Source organism: Colletes latitarsis, chromosome 1 (assembly GCF_051014445.1).
Source record: "Colletes latitarsis isolate SP2378_abdomen chromosome 1, iyColLati1, whole genome shotgun sequence".
Classification (NCBI taxonomy): domain Eukaryota; kingdom Metazoa; phylum Arthropoda; class Insecta; order Hymenoptera; family Colletidae; genus Colletes; species Colletes latitarsis.
In genome coordinates, this window is record NC_135134.1 from 56005933 (window position 1) to 56020540 (window position 14608).

The 14608-nt window shown below is 44.3% G+C and overlaps 1 protein-coding gene across 10 annotated transcripts in view; it reads right to left on the minus strand.

Moving 5' to 3' along the window:
• The window catches only part of Ten-a (Teneurin-a transmembrane protein), a 594721-nt gene that overhangs the window by 532599 nt on the left and 47514 nt on the right, over positions 1–14608 (minus strand). Inside the window, exon 2 of one of the 10 annotated variants that reach the window (XM_076772677.1) lies at positions 11446–11479. The exons of the other annotated variants lie outside the window; for them this stretch is intronic. The gene's annotated coding sequence lies outside the window, so the exon portion shown is untranslated. The remainder of the gene's footprint in view (positions 1–11445; positions 11480–14608) is intronic. 10 annotated transcript variants of the gene reach the window in all.

The window sequence follows — 14608 nt, forward strand, 5'->3', positions numbered from 1 at the left end:
CATCGAGCGAATGCTCTATTCTGAATCTCTATCTTTAACGTGTTTACTATGGAACTAAGAAACTTCATTTGGAAGTCTGTAATTTGCGAGTTGTGGCCACTGTAAGAGGGTTAGAGCAAGGCGTTCTTGCGATTCAATTGGGGGTGAAACATTTCACGGGTAAACAGTTGGTCCGAAACGGATCTCGTTTGGACAGCGAAACGACACGAGGGTACACGGTTCCCACACCGCGAATTGGAACGTTGACCTGTTACCGTTCTAAAAATTGGAAACTGCATCGGTAACAGTTATCGCGGAACCCGTGAGACAACGCGGTAACGTTGCCTATATAGCAGCAGGAAAACTGGAAACTAGTATTGGGGTAATCTCCTGTTCAGGAAATTTATCCGCCATCTCGGCAGCTTCCTGCTACATCGCTCTTTCCAACTTCCCCGTTCGGCTACGCCATTTTACTAGGATTAATATCCACGGCTGTGCCGCTACAGTTCTACGAAAATTTACTACAAGATAAGGTTGTTCGTGCTCTTTAAATCTCGCCCCGGTCACCGATCCGACGCCGTGCCGGCGTCAAGAATTGAATTACGATCGGACGTGGAATTGTTTGAAATGCGCCCGAAAACGCGATCGAATTCGAACTTTCGAGAAACCTTGCGCACTTCCGCCAGTTCGGGTGAAATTTGTTGGTAAAACTTTGCCTGGTTTGTTTCCCCGTTTATTCGCCGGAGAATTATTCTACTTCTCGAAACGGTGCCACGCATATGATGCGTTTTCACTCGATCGCCAGAGTACACCTGACCCTTTACGCGCAGTGAAAACGCACCTAGTGAAAGAAAATCGCATTAAAGTAGTCATAGAAATACTGATTAATAAAAATATATAAAACTTGTTTCAACGGGAACTGTACAAAAAGTAATTTAAAACGTGGAAATGCATTCGATGAATTTCATTTAATTATTGAAAAAAAAAGAAACGGTAATATCTTGTTAACAATCGACGTTTTTATCGGAATTATTTATCGTCGATTTGTACGCTTTACAGAGTCTTTGTAAACTCGGAAATTGTAATATAAAAATTACAGTAAAAGCTCGGAAAACTGTATCGCAATACAGAGTTTTCCAGGACGAAAATTCAATATCAACGGAGCATATTTGGGAGGAAACTTCGGACAAAAAAATATTCTATAAACAATGGGACAATCCGGATTCGTTATCGAAATATTGACCGAAATACTGATACTCCACCCCAAACAATAATACCTATATTCTGATATCTATCCCCTTTAGATTTTTTTCATGGGGTTGCATGAAATCGAGGGTGCATTCAAATGGAAAGCCTGATACACGTTAGCAGTCGATAACAAGCATCAATGAACTGTTGTTAGTATTAACAACGATCTTGTCGATATTGAGTGGATGTGGTCAATTGGAGCACGCCTACTTGTCTGCATACGGGCACGAAGTACTCATTTTGCATAATATGTATAAATATCGATACAATATAAGGATAATAATCAACAGCAAATTGATTTAAATCAGACTTTTAAATTTAAATTTTCCGCATAAACTTTTAGACAATTCCTGTCTCCAGATACAGTCGCCATCGTCAATATCGATTAGAGCTTGTTGCGAGGGAAGTACAAGTTTCCCCACTTAACGTGCCTTGTGTTCGTCTTAAAAAATTTCCAGTTACAAGATAACGACACAGCATTCATTTTCGTGATCATGAATACTCGAATCTACATTTTTAAGTAATCTCTGTCCAAACGAGACAGTGGCCGAGTCTTTTAAACTGCTTGTTTTAAAAGAAAACGAATTAATTCAGCGGTTAAAAATCCCCTAACTACATTCCGAATTAATAAGCAAAACTTTGTGAATTTTGGGGATGATGAAGAATTTCCATCGACTTTTCAGTGGCAACATTTTCTTTGTATTTAATGAGAAGCATTACGATGTCTTATATAAAGTGAGTACGATAATCATGACGGTGGTATAGAACAGTTAAGGGAACATACTTGTAATGTCTACTTTGACGAAGGCGAGGTATTAACGAACAGTGAAAAGTTTTACGTTTATTTCAAGCCGGAAGCAACTGCAGGAAAGAATTCGCGACCTGCCACCGGAAAAATGTTTTCGTTGGAACAAAAACTGGCTCCTCTAAAATCGACGTTGCCCTCTTTTGCATCGATCCGATGCGATTCGAGTAGCGGCAGCGCCGTGAAACTTTCAGAAAGCACTCCGATAAACTGTATAATTCGGTTAAAGAAACTATCAGGACCACGCGGCACGAACCTAGAGAGTTTAATTAAAGTTGATCTCGACATTTTCTAGGCGCTGTTTCACGGAAGATGAGCAGCTCTCCTAACGAACAAGTCCAATACTATATTTTACATCTTAACGACGTTATCGATAGGGTGAGTTTCGGCTCCAAGCAGCATAAAAAATGGATACCATTATACAACGATTAATAAAACAAAGTTGAAATATTTAAATATTTGGATATTATTTCTCGCTTGAACAAATAAACATCGACGTCGCAAATAGGATCTGAAAGGGAACATTGTTTCGACAGGGCCGCGAAACACAACGACGTAACAACCAATTGGATAGCGTAAGGATCTGAAAACGATCGGGTTATCGTTCCCTCGGGCTCGAAAACAACGATCCATCGAAAGGAACCGCGAAAGTTATGATAGACTGCAATATTTCTGATCGAACGTCGTCGTGTAATCGACAGGGAACAAAAGAGAACCGTGCAGAGATAATTTCAGCGCGCTACGCTTCGGGTGTCGTTGTCACTTTGACGCGTCGTCTCCGGGGACCGACGACTGAATAACAATTATCGATTTACAGCTACGCGAGCCACGAGTCAACTTGTAAATTGCAAAAGGCTCCACAGATAGTAATTACAGGAGATAAAAGGAAACTGTCGACGCCGTAACCTCTTGTTAATGGCTCTAGGCGCGCGAACGACAATTACAAATTGCAGGATGCGAGGGGTAGTTGGACGACTATGGATTTAATTAACTGTGTCTATCCTGCGACTCAAAACGCATCGAATTATCAACAAAATTATGTTTGATCGAGTTTTATGTTGGACCCAAATGACATTTAAAAAAAAAGAGTTACGTGATTGCACAGAAAGGCGAATCAAGATAGAGAGAAATTGGTAATTAGGAGCATGTACGTAGTTTCAGAATAACTCTTTGATATTTTATCGCGTTAAAAAAATACCGAATACCATTACGGAGTTCTATAAACACAAGAAATTCATTTTTGCATGAGAGTTTGACGTTCACCCGGGGCTATTTTCAAGTATAAAAGCACCTTCTTTCCTCTATGAAATGGCACCTCCAGAGAACTCGAACGTCACGTACAGGCGAGCGCATACACGTCCGCGTACGAACAGTATATGATATTCGATAGAGTGGTATCATAAAGCCATACATAGGATATGAAGTCTGTATAACCGACAATCTCATTGGATAACACACAATGCACGATGGCATCCTTTACGTGAACCTTATCGATGCAACGTTCCTGTCCCGCAACGCCAGCAGTAGTATCAATTCCTTCAACATCATAGTCGCCATTATGCAAGTATTTTCAACGACCTTCCAAACGTTTGGTAGAATTTTTGGTTAACCGAGTCTTCTATAGAGTATAAAATATAAGCTCGATTGACTCTAAACTTTATCAAAAACTCTATTGGCTCTAGACTCTGTAAATGTTAATTCAATCTTTGTATAACATTCTACGAACTTTAGAAAATTCTCCCTCTATAATTCCGCTTCCGCACGGCTCACAGATTTCAACTAACTTCGGATCCATTCTTTCCACCGCATTCTTCGGTCACAGACAAATCACACAGTCATGCCACGTGCCGTCTGATTCTCAAAGGGCTATGTGCATTCCACGAATTCATTTCGATGCATACATTGCTCGCGATCCAATACTTGGACCTAAACAGCAGCTCTCTCCCGTTCTTACACCAAACACTTACCCTTCGCATCTAGCAAACTATGCAGCCCTCGTTCGCCCTGTAATTTACTCGCTCTTGCAATACCTCGCGAGATGTTCATAGGATAGGAAAATATGAATGTAATCTAACACGAGTCTCTATCTCGAAACTAAACAGAATGATCGAGCTCTCGAACGTCAGTAACCCAGTTTCGCTCGTTCCGAGTTCACGACGGTCCTCAAAAATTTCAATTCGCGCCTGCAATTACCATCGCAACTGCTTGCCCGAGCATGCAAATGAAAATACACCCTCTTTTTATCCATCCCGCAAATTACACAGTCCGGGATATCCCCGGAGGGGGTGAGGGGGGTGGGATATTCGGCTCATAAATTTTCCACGAGCCTCCGTCCACTTTTCGTCCGGGTCAAGTAACGCAAATTGATCAATCATGAACTCCGGCAACGAAAGCAATTTTTCCGCGGGACAAAAAGGGCTCCTCGACTGAAAATACATAATCGATAAATCTACGCGAGCATTCTTTTCAATTTGCGCGTACACGCCGAACACGGAATTGCCTCGTTCTTCCCTCGGTCCACCCCCAACCCCCTCCGTTTGCCACGTTCCCCATTATCGCGTGGCTGCGCCGATACAACGACTTTTAGCGGGCGTTTCGTACGCGGGAAAAACGAGTAAAAATACCCGTCGTGCCTGGTCGCATCAATTCAAGCTCTAAATCGCAATTTGGACACGTGAATAGCCGCGGTACGCGCGCTAGGTGTATTAAAGATCCTCGCCCCCTGTCCTCCATTAACGTCCCGCCGGTGCACATTCCGGAGCCACGTGCACCTCTAGATAGATCATTAACTCTCGGGGTCGTCGGTCGTAATACTTGCGTGTAATACGCGGAAGGGTGGCTCTCTCTGTTCTGGCTGGGCAGCGGCGGCCGTGGAAAAAGCTCGTCTCGAGATAGCGACCCGTAGGGCGGCCACCAAGGGAGAGAAAAACCAGACGAGCCAACGAGATGGTTTGATAGCCGCGGTCATTCGTTAGGATGGGTACGCCACGTTACACTTTCCGCTCGCGGTGAACGCCGGGGTCTAAGGGTCGCTCCAGAGTCCAACGGCCAGAACCACTCATTGCCCGGTTACTGCTTTCGAAACACGCACTGCGCCAGCATACTCTCCGCGTTTGATTAGGTTGGCTACGAGGATTCGAGCAAAGTATGGCACGCTCGCGATCATTTATCGGCAACCTTCTAACACGGAACACCTACTACGCTTACGCCACACGTTTACTAGCTGGCCGCAATTAATTCTCAAGTTGAAACGTTAAATGAAGTAAATTTGATTTGGATTCATGAATTTTAGCGTGGTTGTCAATGTTGGTGATCGTTGTAGTGGGACTATTAGGGGCTACTGTGAACTTTGGACAGACTTATCGAACTGATCGATGGACCTGGCCTAAGGGCCACCGCGTAGACCCGAAACGGAGGCCAAACAGTCAGAGCTGTGGCGCGATCGTCAGAGGACCACCGGCCGATCGGCTACATCGGGAGCCCTATGGAGAGACGGATAGAGACAGAGGCGAGCGGACAAAGCGACTGCAGGACACGCGCGGAAAGAGGAAGAGGGAAAGGGGAAATGTCAGGGTAGACGGCGAAGAGGGCGGAAGGGAAATGGGTTCGGCTGTCACATACACGTACTCCCCGGAGCAGCGAACTGATAGTGGACAGATACTGCGCATTCGTGGCGCACGGTTAGAATTAATTGCCAATGTTTGGCTCCGGGTACGTGGATATTGGGATGAATGTTCGTTAGCGAACACGGGCTCCCCTAACGTTGCACCGCCAGAATGAGTTATCCTGTCAGAACGGTACTTATGTCGGCGGGCTCTGATGCTCGAAAACGAGCGTTCGCGTACGCCCGATAATGGGGCCCCCGGCCCATTAATCTCCCGTGGGGAGGGGGAGGAGTCAATCCGTAAAAAAAAAACGACGAATCGGATTTTGAACGTCGAAAATCGGCCGCGCGGCTCTCTGTCCTTTGATAAGTCGCGCTCGGACACTGTTATATAATACGTCAAACCGGGAACGACGGCAAACAAATTACATCGTTACGCGTACCGATACCTCGGAAACGAGGGGGCTAATCCCGTGACGGGCCGGCCGGACCGACGTTGCTGTAACCCGATTCGAAGAATTATCGCGTGCTATGGTTACGCGCCAGCTCTGTCCTCCTCTGTCCGTCTCGCGGGTCTTCCGCTGTTTTCGATCGCCGCGCCGGTCCCCCGACACCGGATTAACGCGATTTAATATTATTACGAAAGGGAGCCATCAGACACGCTACAAATCGCTTGCGTCATCGAGTACAAGAAAATCGAGGGCCAAATATCACTTTTCATTTCAAAATAGCTATTATAGATTGACAGTCAAAGAAAGTAGATTGTCTCTGTCCCAAAAAATATCATTGATACAGATTTCTGTTTATCCGTCAAAGGCGTATCCTCGACGTTAACGATAGCGTCCGGCAAATCTCTGATCGATTCGCTGTACTTTTCGCGTGGACAAGCTTCAAGCTCGGAATCCGTGGAGAACAAACGAGCGGCATCGCAATTAGCGGAGGGCTGAAAGTTAATCCCGGGTCTGAGGCGTTTATCCATACAGAAAGATACATCGGCTGGCAGTGCATGTAGCCTGGTCAGTGGGTAGACTCTCTCTCTCTCTCCCCCCCCCCCATTTGCTCGAAAGCGATCCACCGAAACATCGCATTAACATAATCCTCGTGTATTCTGTAAAGTCGTTAACTTCCGAATTGTCCGTGGGCTGGATCCAACGGCGCGAGCCGGCGTTATCTACTCCAAGTTCCGTGGTCGCGTGGGAAAAAAGCAAAACCGGGAACGGTAACGAGCAACAGCTAAATCTCGCTCGCTATCTGCTACGCTAAGGCACTCGCCGCGTTAACGCCCGGCCGCCATTTTTCCACAGAGGCCTGTAGTTAGTAATATTTAACCGTGTTAATCCGGTTCCGGAGGGGGCCGTTAATCCCGAATCGTAATTCCCTGACTCGCGAGCCGGACGAACAGATTATTCTTCGGGATCCAACGACGTCGATCGCTGGAGTTCTTGTTCGAAAGGATATGTATTCCAAAATTTCCAGTCTAGACGCGCGATTTTTAGGCCTTTTGTCCGCGATAAAATTTGTTCGCATAATGGTTCGTTTTGGGGGATAATTGAATTTGAAAATTTATCGATCAAGCACGCGATCCAATGCGATTTGGCTGGTGGCGCGTCCGTCCATTACTCGCTGTTTCTACTTGTGCTGACGCTTCGAGCACCATGAATTTTCCATATTTTATTCTACATTTTCGACGATATTTGCATAAAGAATTGACCTATACTTTTATAGTATCTCTTCTAAAATATTCTGTATATGACCCAAGTATTGAAAACCTGACATTAATTAACGAATCAGGATGGAAACAATGATACACTTGCATGTCATCGTGAAAATATTCTGTGCCAAAAACAGAGTTAAAAATTCGTTACTATCTAGGATTACGAGGCAGAGAACAATCGAAGTATCAAAACGATCGACACCCCACGTTCGCCTCTTATAGTCTGCCACTTTTTCTCTCGGTAACGACGAAAGTTCGGGCCGTTAGCCGCCCCCGTGGATTCCACGGATCACCAATTTGGAAGTTAACGGCATCGTCGGGGTAAGCGAGGATTATGTTAATGCGATATTTCGGCGAAACGGCGAAAGCAAATAGGCAGACCTCGTATGCACGGCCAGATAACACGGTTCTCCGATAAAACCGAACTTCCAATTGAATTAAAATGAAATTATAAAAAATAATTCTAGTGCTCATTTTCATGTAGATTCGATGAAACAATACGTGATATATCGTGTACAGACAGTTGTGAATTTAGAGTGGAGAATCTACAGCTCATAAATAAATTTCAAAAATTAAGTACCAGTCTATACGGACATTTTCTACCGTTTTTGTGCCCTCGATTAATAGCAGAAACGGGCCCCACACGTTAGGATACAGCCTGTATTCGAGAGACAGGGTTGGGTAGCCTTGGACACATCCACTGTCGCCATAGACCGTGGAAACGATTATTGCGCCGGGTATAAAACGTAACTACTTCCTTCCGTGGCGCGTTTAAGTGCGACAGTTTTGTAGTCGCCCTCTCGGCCCTGCTGGTTCTTGATAATGGTAAGTGAATGAAGTCCGTGGCCAAGTGTCGCGGCTGGTTTTAAATAAAGTGGCCGCGCTCCAACGTGATTTTTCGTTACGCGATCTCTCCGCGGGGAGGAATCTTTCCACCCTCTGAATTTCTTTTCCGCGCTTCCCACGCCCCTCGCCGACGTCTCGTAATTACACTCGTAATCTACGCTGGGGTTGAACGCGGAATCGGGTAGAATTTTAACCGAATAAAGAATCGAATAAAGTTTAATTAACTTTATTCGTTATCGGAAGCTTTGAATGAACTTGAAGAATCAGATTGTTCAAATTTCGTTTCAGAGCTCTGCTCGTTAAAAATTCCGTACACCGTCTAATCTGTTTTTAAAGAAAACTTGAGATGCGAGTCTGCATATACCGTGTAATAAACAACGAATTTTGGGCTTGACTCTTTTTGCTTTCGTTCATTGTAAAACCACGTGATTCCGTGAAAATCGAATTTCACCCAAGCTTCGAATCCCTGTGTCCTATGCGCGCAACGAGTACAGACGCCCGGCATTCCCCGTGAAATTCCACAACTGGAAACACGAACGCGCCTCATTTTCCCGATACGTCGCCGACAAACGCGATATCTGATCGACGTAAGTATCCAATAACCCGACTGTGATTTACACGGCTCGCAGACGCTTCGCTCCAACTCTAGGATGCACTCTCTGTCTTCGATGAAACGTGGGTCCACCGTTGTATTTGAATAAAGGGGCTGTTTGTGAATCGTTCGTGAATATTTACACTAGTGAATTTACTTCGCGACGCCACCGGAGTTTTGCACTGTTATTGTTTCAACGTGTCACACGTTTCTAACCAAAGAAAAATCCTGATTCGGATGAGACTTTGTAGACTCGTAAAATAGAAATATTTCGATTATGGATTCCATACGTAACATTTGTAATAAAGTGGTTAAATGGGGCCCGTCTAAAACACGATGAGCTAATCTTCAAAGTATGCAGCCCTCAAGAGTGCATAGCCTGGAGACAGCCACGTTTTTTGTTGCCCACTCTTAGAAGCTGGCTCGGGCGGTTGGCGCCCCAGTTCGACGAAAAACAGATTTTCTCAGTTGGCGGACTACCAGAGGGAAGAAAGTTAAAAAAAAAAAAAGGGACTGAAAATAGTGCGAATGCAGGACTTTCCTAGCTTGTATTTCAACGTATGTTTGAGTATCTTTACGATGGCGTCTAACTAATGTTCTGCTGTGTTCTTGCTAAAGTTTCACTGTCTTCTGTGTCCCCGAATGTGTCCCCGCGGAAGTTTCACTGTGTTCTGGCTAGGTATCTGAATATATTCTCGCTGTGGTATACGTGAAACGCGCTTCTGACTTTAACTTTAGTTTCTTCCTTAATTTCGTTCGTTGCTTCGTGACTTCAAAAGAGGAGTAGCTTTACAGAAACATTTCTTCTACGCGAGGACGTCAAAATGATCAACCTTCACTGTTTTAACGTTCATATAACATATAATGATAAGTAAATAAGACGAAGAACGATCGCATAAATTGCAATTGGTGCGCACACAGGAGATGCGTTTTTAATTGTAAATCAAAATTGAAGACAATGCAGACTGATAAACGGAAGACTGAGAATAACGAGAAAGAATACAACAGCAAGGACGAGCAACAAAGCATAAAGCTCAGGAAGAGCCGGGAAGAGACGTCACAAAAATAATGGCGCGCTTAATGGAGCGAAAGGAACAATGCACGCAACGACGTTACGAAACCACTAGACTTATTCTCGTCGAAGAGCATCAAGTGCAATACAAACAATTTAAAATCCATTATGTGCTTTCCTCTGCAAATCACGTGCGTCATTGATTTCTGTAACGCGAATTATAGCAGACTCTATACATTGGGGGATTGATAGGTCTGATACCTATTCGCACAAGTCGATAAAGGCTGAGCAAATGATACTATATTTTTATATTTTGTCAGAAAAATTGTTTATATAGTACTGCTAAAATTTTCTAATCGAGCATCGAAATTTATGCAATAATCAAGATATCCAATCAAATAAGGGCAGCAAAGATTCTCAACTCTGATTGAATAATTTGCATTTGTAGTCTAAGCCGCTGACTATAAATCAATCTAACTCCCCGCTTTCTTCGGCTACAATTAAGCAATTAATTTAAAATCTTGACTCTAACTCATATTTATATTCTTTCCCTGGATAATTGACTTTGAAAATATTTCCAATTTTCCTCCTTCAATTTTAGAAAGTTCAACTTTATTACTTACAAAATTATTATTCACGCTTCATTTTACACACTGATATTCTACAGTGTTTGGAACGTAGTCAGACATTTAAAATTGCAATAATTAGAAGTAGGCATTTTATTGCATTAATGGGCGTATTTAAATGTAAATTTAATGTGTTCATTTTGCACAGACCAATTTACAGTTTCAGCTTTTACAAAATGAAACATAAATCTATCGACACGATGAAACATTTACCTATAATTACTGTATTTTTGTATAGAATTTGTGTGTTGTGGAATTACGTCAACGAGGCCTGTAGTTAAGTGCCATATTGCGAAAGGCTCAGTGTCGAGACGAGTTTCCTGACATTTTTGGAACCAGACGAGAGATTTTCGGTTAATGCCCGAGGGTAGACAAAGTTCGAGCGCAAACTCGTCGGCACTTGAATTTTGATCGTGTTTACGGAAACACTTTGTTCCCGTAGATTTGAGAGGAAACCCCCGGCGAAAGTCCATGATTTAATGTACCATAAAAATGGAGTTCGAAAGAAGGGAAACCCGCCACACTCTGCAAACAACTTCTAATACATGGTAATCTGAAAGGAATTAAAAGTTTCGCCGACGATGTCCGATAGGATTTACAACCGGGAGAGTATGCTGGTAAAACGCAAATCGATGATACCGGACTATTAAAACTTCCAACTATTAAAATTATTAAAACCATATTAACCCGCTGGTAGCAAGGATGAACGTGACGCGATGACAATGTGATAATAAATTATGGCCGTAGTTCGTTTTATGGGCGCGTTTCGTGTTTGCGCAGGATCTTAACCAGTTAACTTTGAATAAACGTATCCTGCCGGCCAAATTATACACACGAACTCGACGTTTAACTGTTATTTTAATCGGCACCGAGTTTAATTACACTCGCGCAAATAACGAGATAGGAAATACCGCGACAACGATCAAATTTACGCGAACAAACGACGGTGTCGTTTTTATGAAAGTTGACTACGACGACCCTTTCAGAATTTTTATGATAATATAACTTAATGTACTTACAATGGAACCACATTATTGAAATGCTGACGCTTACCTGAAACAACAATTAAAATAATATGATAATTATGTGAAAATTCTGGAAAACTAACGTGTATTAAAATTTTGATCACTAGATAGAGCACAGCGTGCCTAAAGAATACCCGAAATATTAAGATCGTACGAACGGAAAAGAAATTGAAAGAAACGGAATACGGAACCAGTCGACAGCCCCACGCAAACGTCGTGCACTCGTAAAGATACTGGCACAAAGAGTGCGCGAACCAGGTCATCTAATTGTGCGAGGAATAATGCTAGACACGGTTGCAACAGTCGCGACCGCGTCTTGATGCTCGAGGATCGGCCGAGTTTTCTTGGTCGTTGACAGTGTGCATCGTCCGACTGTCGGCTACAACTTACGTCAGAACCCATAATTAACCTGTCGGTTAGGAAACAGCGTCGGGACAAATGAGGGTGCCGCGAGAAGATCGGAACGGAATGTACAGAGGCGTTCAAAAGGAAGAGTGGGACATCGCTCGTTAGCGAGCTCCCCACGGTGGCTTCTTTTTGTTTGCACAGCGATGCACACCGAGTAGGAAATTGCGCGAAACTTGAAAATATGCAGGCTAACCTCTTATTATTCAGTCCCGGTCGCCACGGAGGTGAGAAAGGGATTCGCTGTATCCATTGAACCATCGCCTCCCATTGTCCGCGGCTGGTCTTTTCAAGAGTGATAAAACAAATGGCCTTCGTAAGTCCATCAGAGAACTCTCGTCCCAAGTAATTTGAAATAGATCCTCCCTGGTATCTGCCGCGCAGTTTCCACCCCTTTTCTTCCCCGTTCGGATCAAGACTCGACGAGGAGGTCGTATCTCAGCCGCGTAAACGTACATACCCTCGGCTCTTTTCGATTCTCTCTTTTTCACGACGTCATAGCCACGACAGGGACACCCGTTCCGCCCACCCTATTGAAATACCGCGAATCTCGGTTATTGAGATTCGTTTTCGTCGTCGTCTTCGTCGTCGTGACACGGCCTTGGCCACTTTCAGCTCATTCTGAATCGCGACTCCGCTTCGATAGACTCTTTTTTTGCTTTCTCGTCGAGATCTTAAACTCGGGATGCATTTTACTCGACGTTTGCGCGAAAGTACTCGTTTGTTACGTCCCGGATGGTGGGAAGAACGAAGATAACAGAGGAACGATTTGAATAGAGATTACATGTAAAGAGGATTCGCTGGCTGTTCTTTTATCCGACATTACGGGAGCACTTTGTTGATAGTCCGGACAAATTAGACGCGAAAGTGCAGCAAAAGCCCGAATTTGCGAGGATTTGGTTTCAAGACTTTCCTTTGGACACCCTAAGCCTTAATACGTTGCCAAACGATGAGGGAAATCTTCTTTGAGTCGCAATGTACAGTGACACTTTCTAGAGAATGATTTTTCTAGAGTGTTTTTTGCAAATCAGAGACGTTGTTTGCTAAATAATTGACTCCGCAAACTTTGCGAGAGCTAGCAGAAATTAAAGAGAAATATTTGAAGATTAAATAAAGTCCGACTATTAACCCTCGATTATCTTTTTAAGAACTCGAGCCAATATTGCAAGAATAAAAATGAGTAAACTTCTTTCGGTGGTCGAAGGAATTCGAGAAAGCCCTCTTCGGGACAACATATCGATGGCTCACCACAGCACGTAGTATATTGCGCGTTTACTTTTTCTTGCATTTAGATTTTTGTATGCTACCAAATTGGGTGTATATAAATCCAGTGCTTTAAAACATTAAATGAAATCTCTATACTGTATTCTCACCTACCGAATGCATAGTTCGCCACTTTGACACGAAAGACTTTCGAAAAATCTAAAGAAACACCGCGCAGAAGAGCGAGCACCGAGAGATACACGTTCTGTCGCCGAACAAGTATCCACGGAAGAAAAGCTCGAAGAAGAAAGGAAAATCCAGCCAAAGGGCAACGCGTGACCCATTCTTCTCTGTCGATTCACCCCTGTCTTCGTCCCCGTGTCATGTCGAAGTAAAGCGAAACAAAACGAGGGAACTGGAAAAAAGGAGGAGAAGCGGCTGGTGACCGGGATCGGTAATACACTTGTTATATACGCGGCGGGCGCGGACGTTTATTCGGCGCGGTAAATTGTCGGGCGTCGTTTCACCGTGAAATCGGAAAAAAGCGCCGTCGGAAAATTGGCAGCGATAAAAGAGAAGCTTCGTCCGATATCGACGCGATTCCGGACCGTTCCTTTCGTCTGTGGCCGCGGTTAGGCGGGCCTAATTAGTCGGACACGCGCGGCTTGTCGTTTCGCCGATTGCTGGCAGCGGCGAAGCGTGTCGGTCGAGCTGCTCGCTGGCTCGTCGTTACGAAGCGACGTTTAACCCACATTTCTGCGGGGGATGCGTGCTACTATAGTCCCCGTGTCCGGGAATAATTAGAAGGCCAGCCGCTGCGCCGGTCGCTTCTTTTTATTGGTGGCGAACTGCGGAGTCATCAGTTTCGCCGGGAAATATTGCGGCCCCTGCAGTTTGTTAGAACAAACCGGGAACCGCGAAGGTAATACGAAGGCCAGGTGTAAATTTCATTGTAACGTCGCACGCACCGACGTTATAATTCGCCGGAATAAATTAGTCGGAAACTGCTCGCCGAGTCTGCGCTAAATGGCCAACGATGATTAAAGAAAAGAAATTTGTTACGAAAATAAAAGTGTACGGGTTTTCGATTTTCAATCGTCAATGAAGAAATCTTTGTCCTTAAATTTCGAGTGGATTTGACCCGGCAGTGAGGGCGTTAATAGAGGCATTTGGCTCCATCGGATTCCCTCTACGAATTCACGCCTCGGTCAGAGGACAGACCTTAGATCCTCCCTTCTCCGATCCTTCTCCATTCTCACGGTTAACCTCACACTAGGTTCAGGTTAAGGGTGGGAAAAAACACGAGTCGGTCAGCACGAGGCAACACCGGAGGGAATACCCTCGGGTCAGCGGGGCGGCCGGAGGGCGAAAGGAAACCAAGTGGAAATTGCTACGACGCAAACGCGCTCGCGGAGGATGGGTTAAAGATTTTTTTTTTATAACAGCCAGGGATTCGCCCAGGTATATACTCGACGAGATACGAATACGCTAGAAACGATTAGATAATTCGACCCCTAACACGGTCGCGCAATTTCACTCCTCGCGAGCA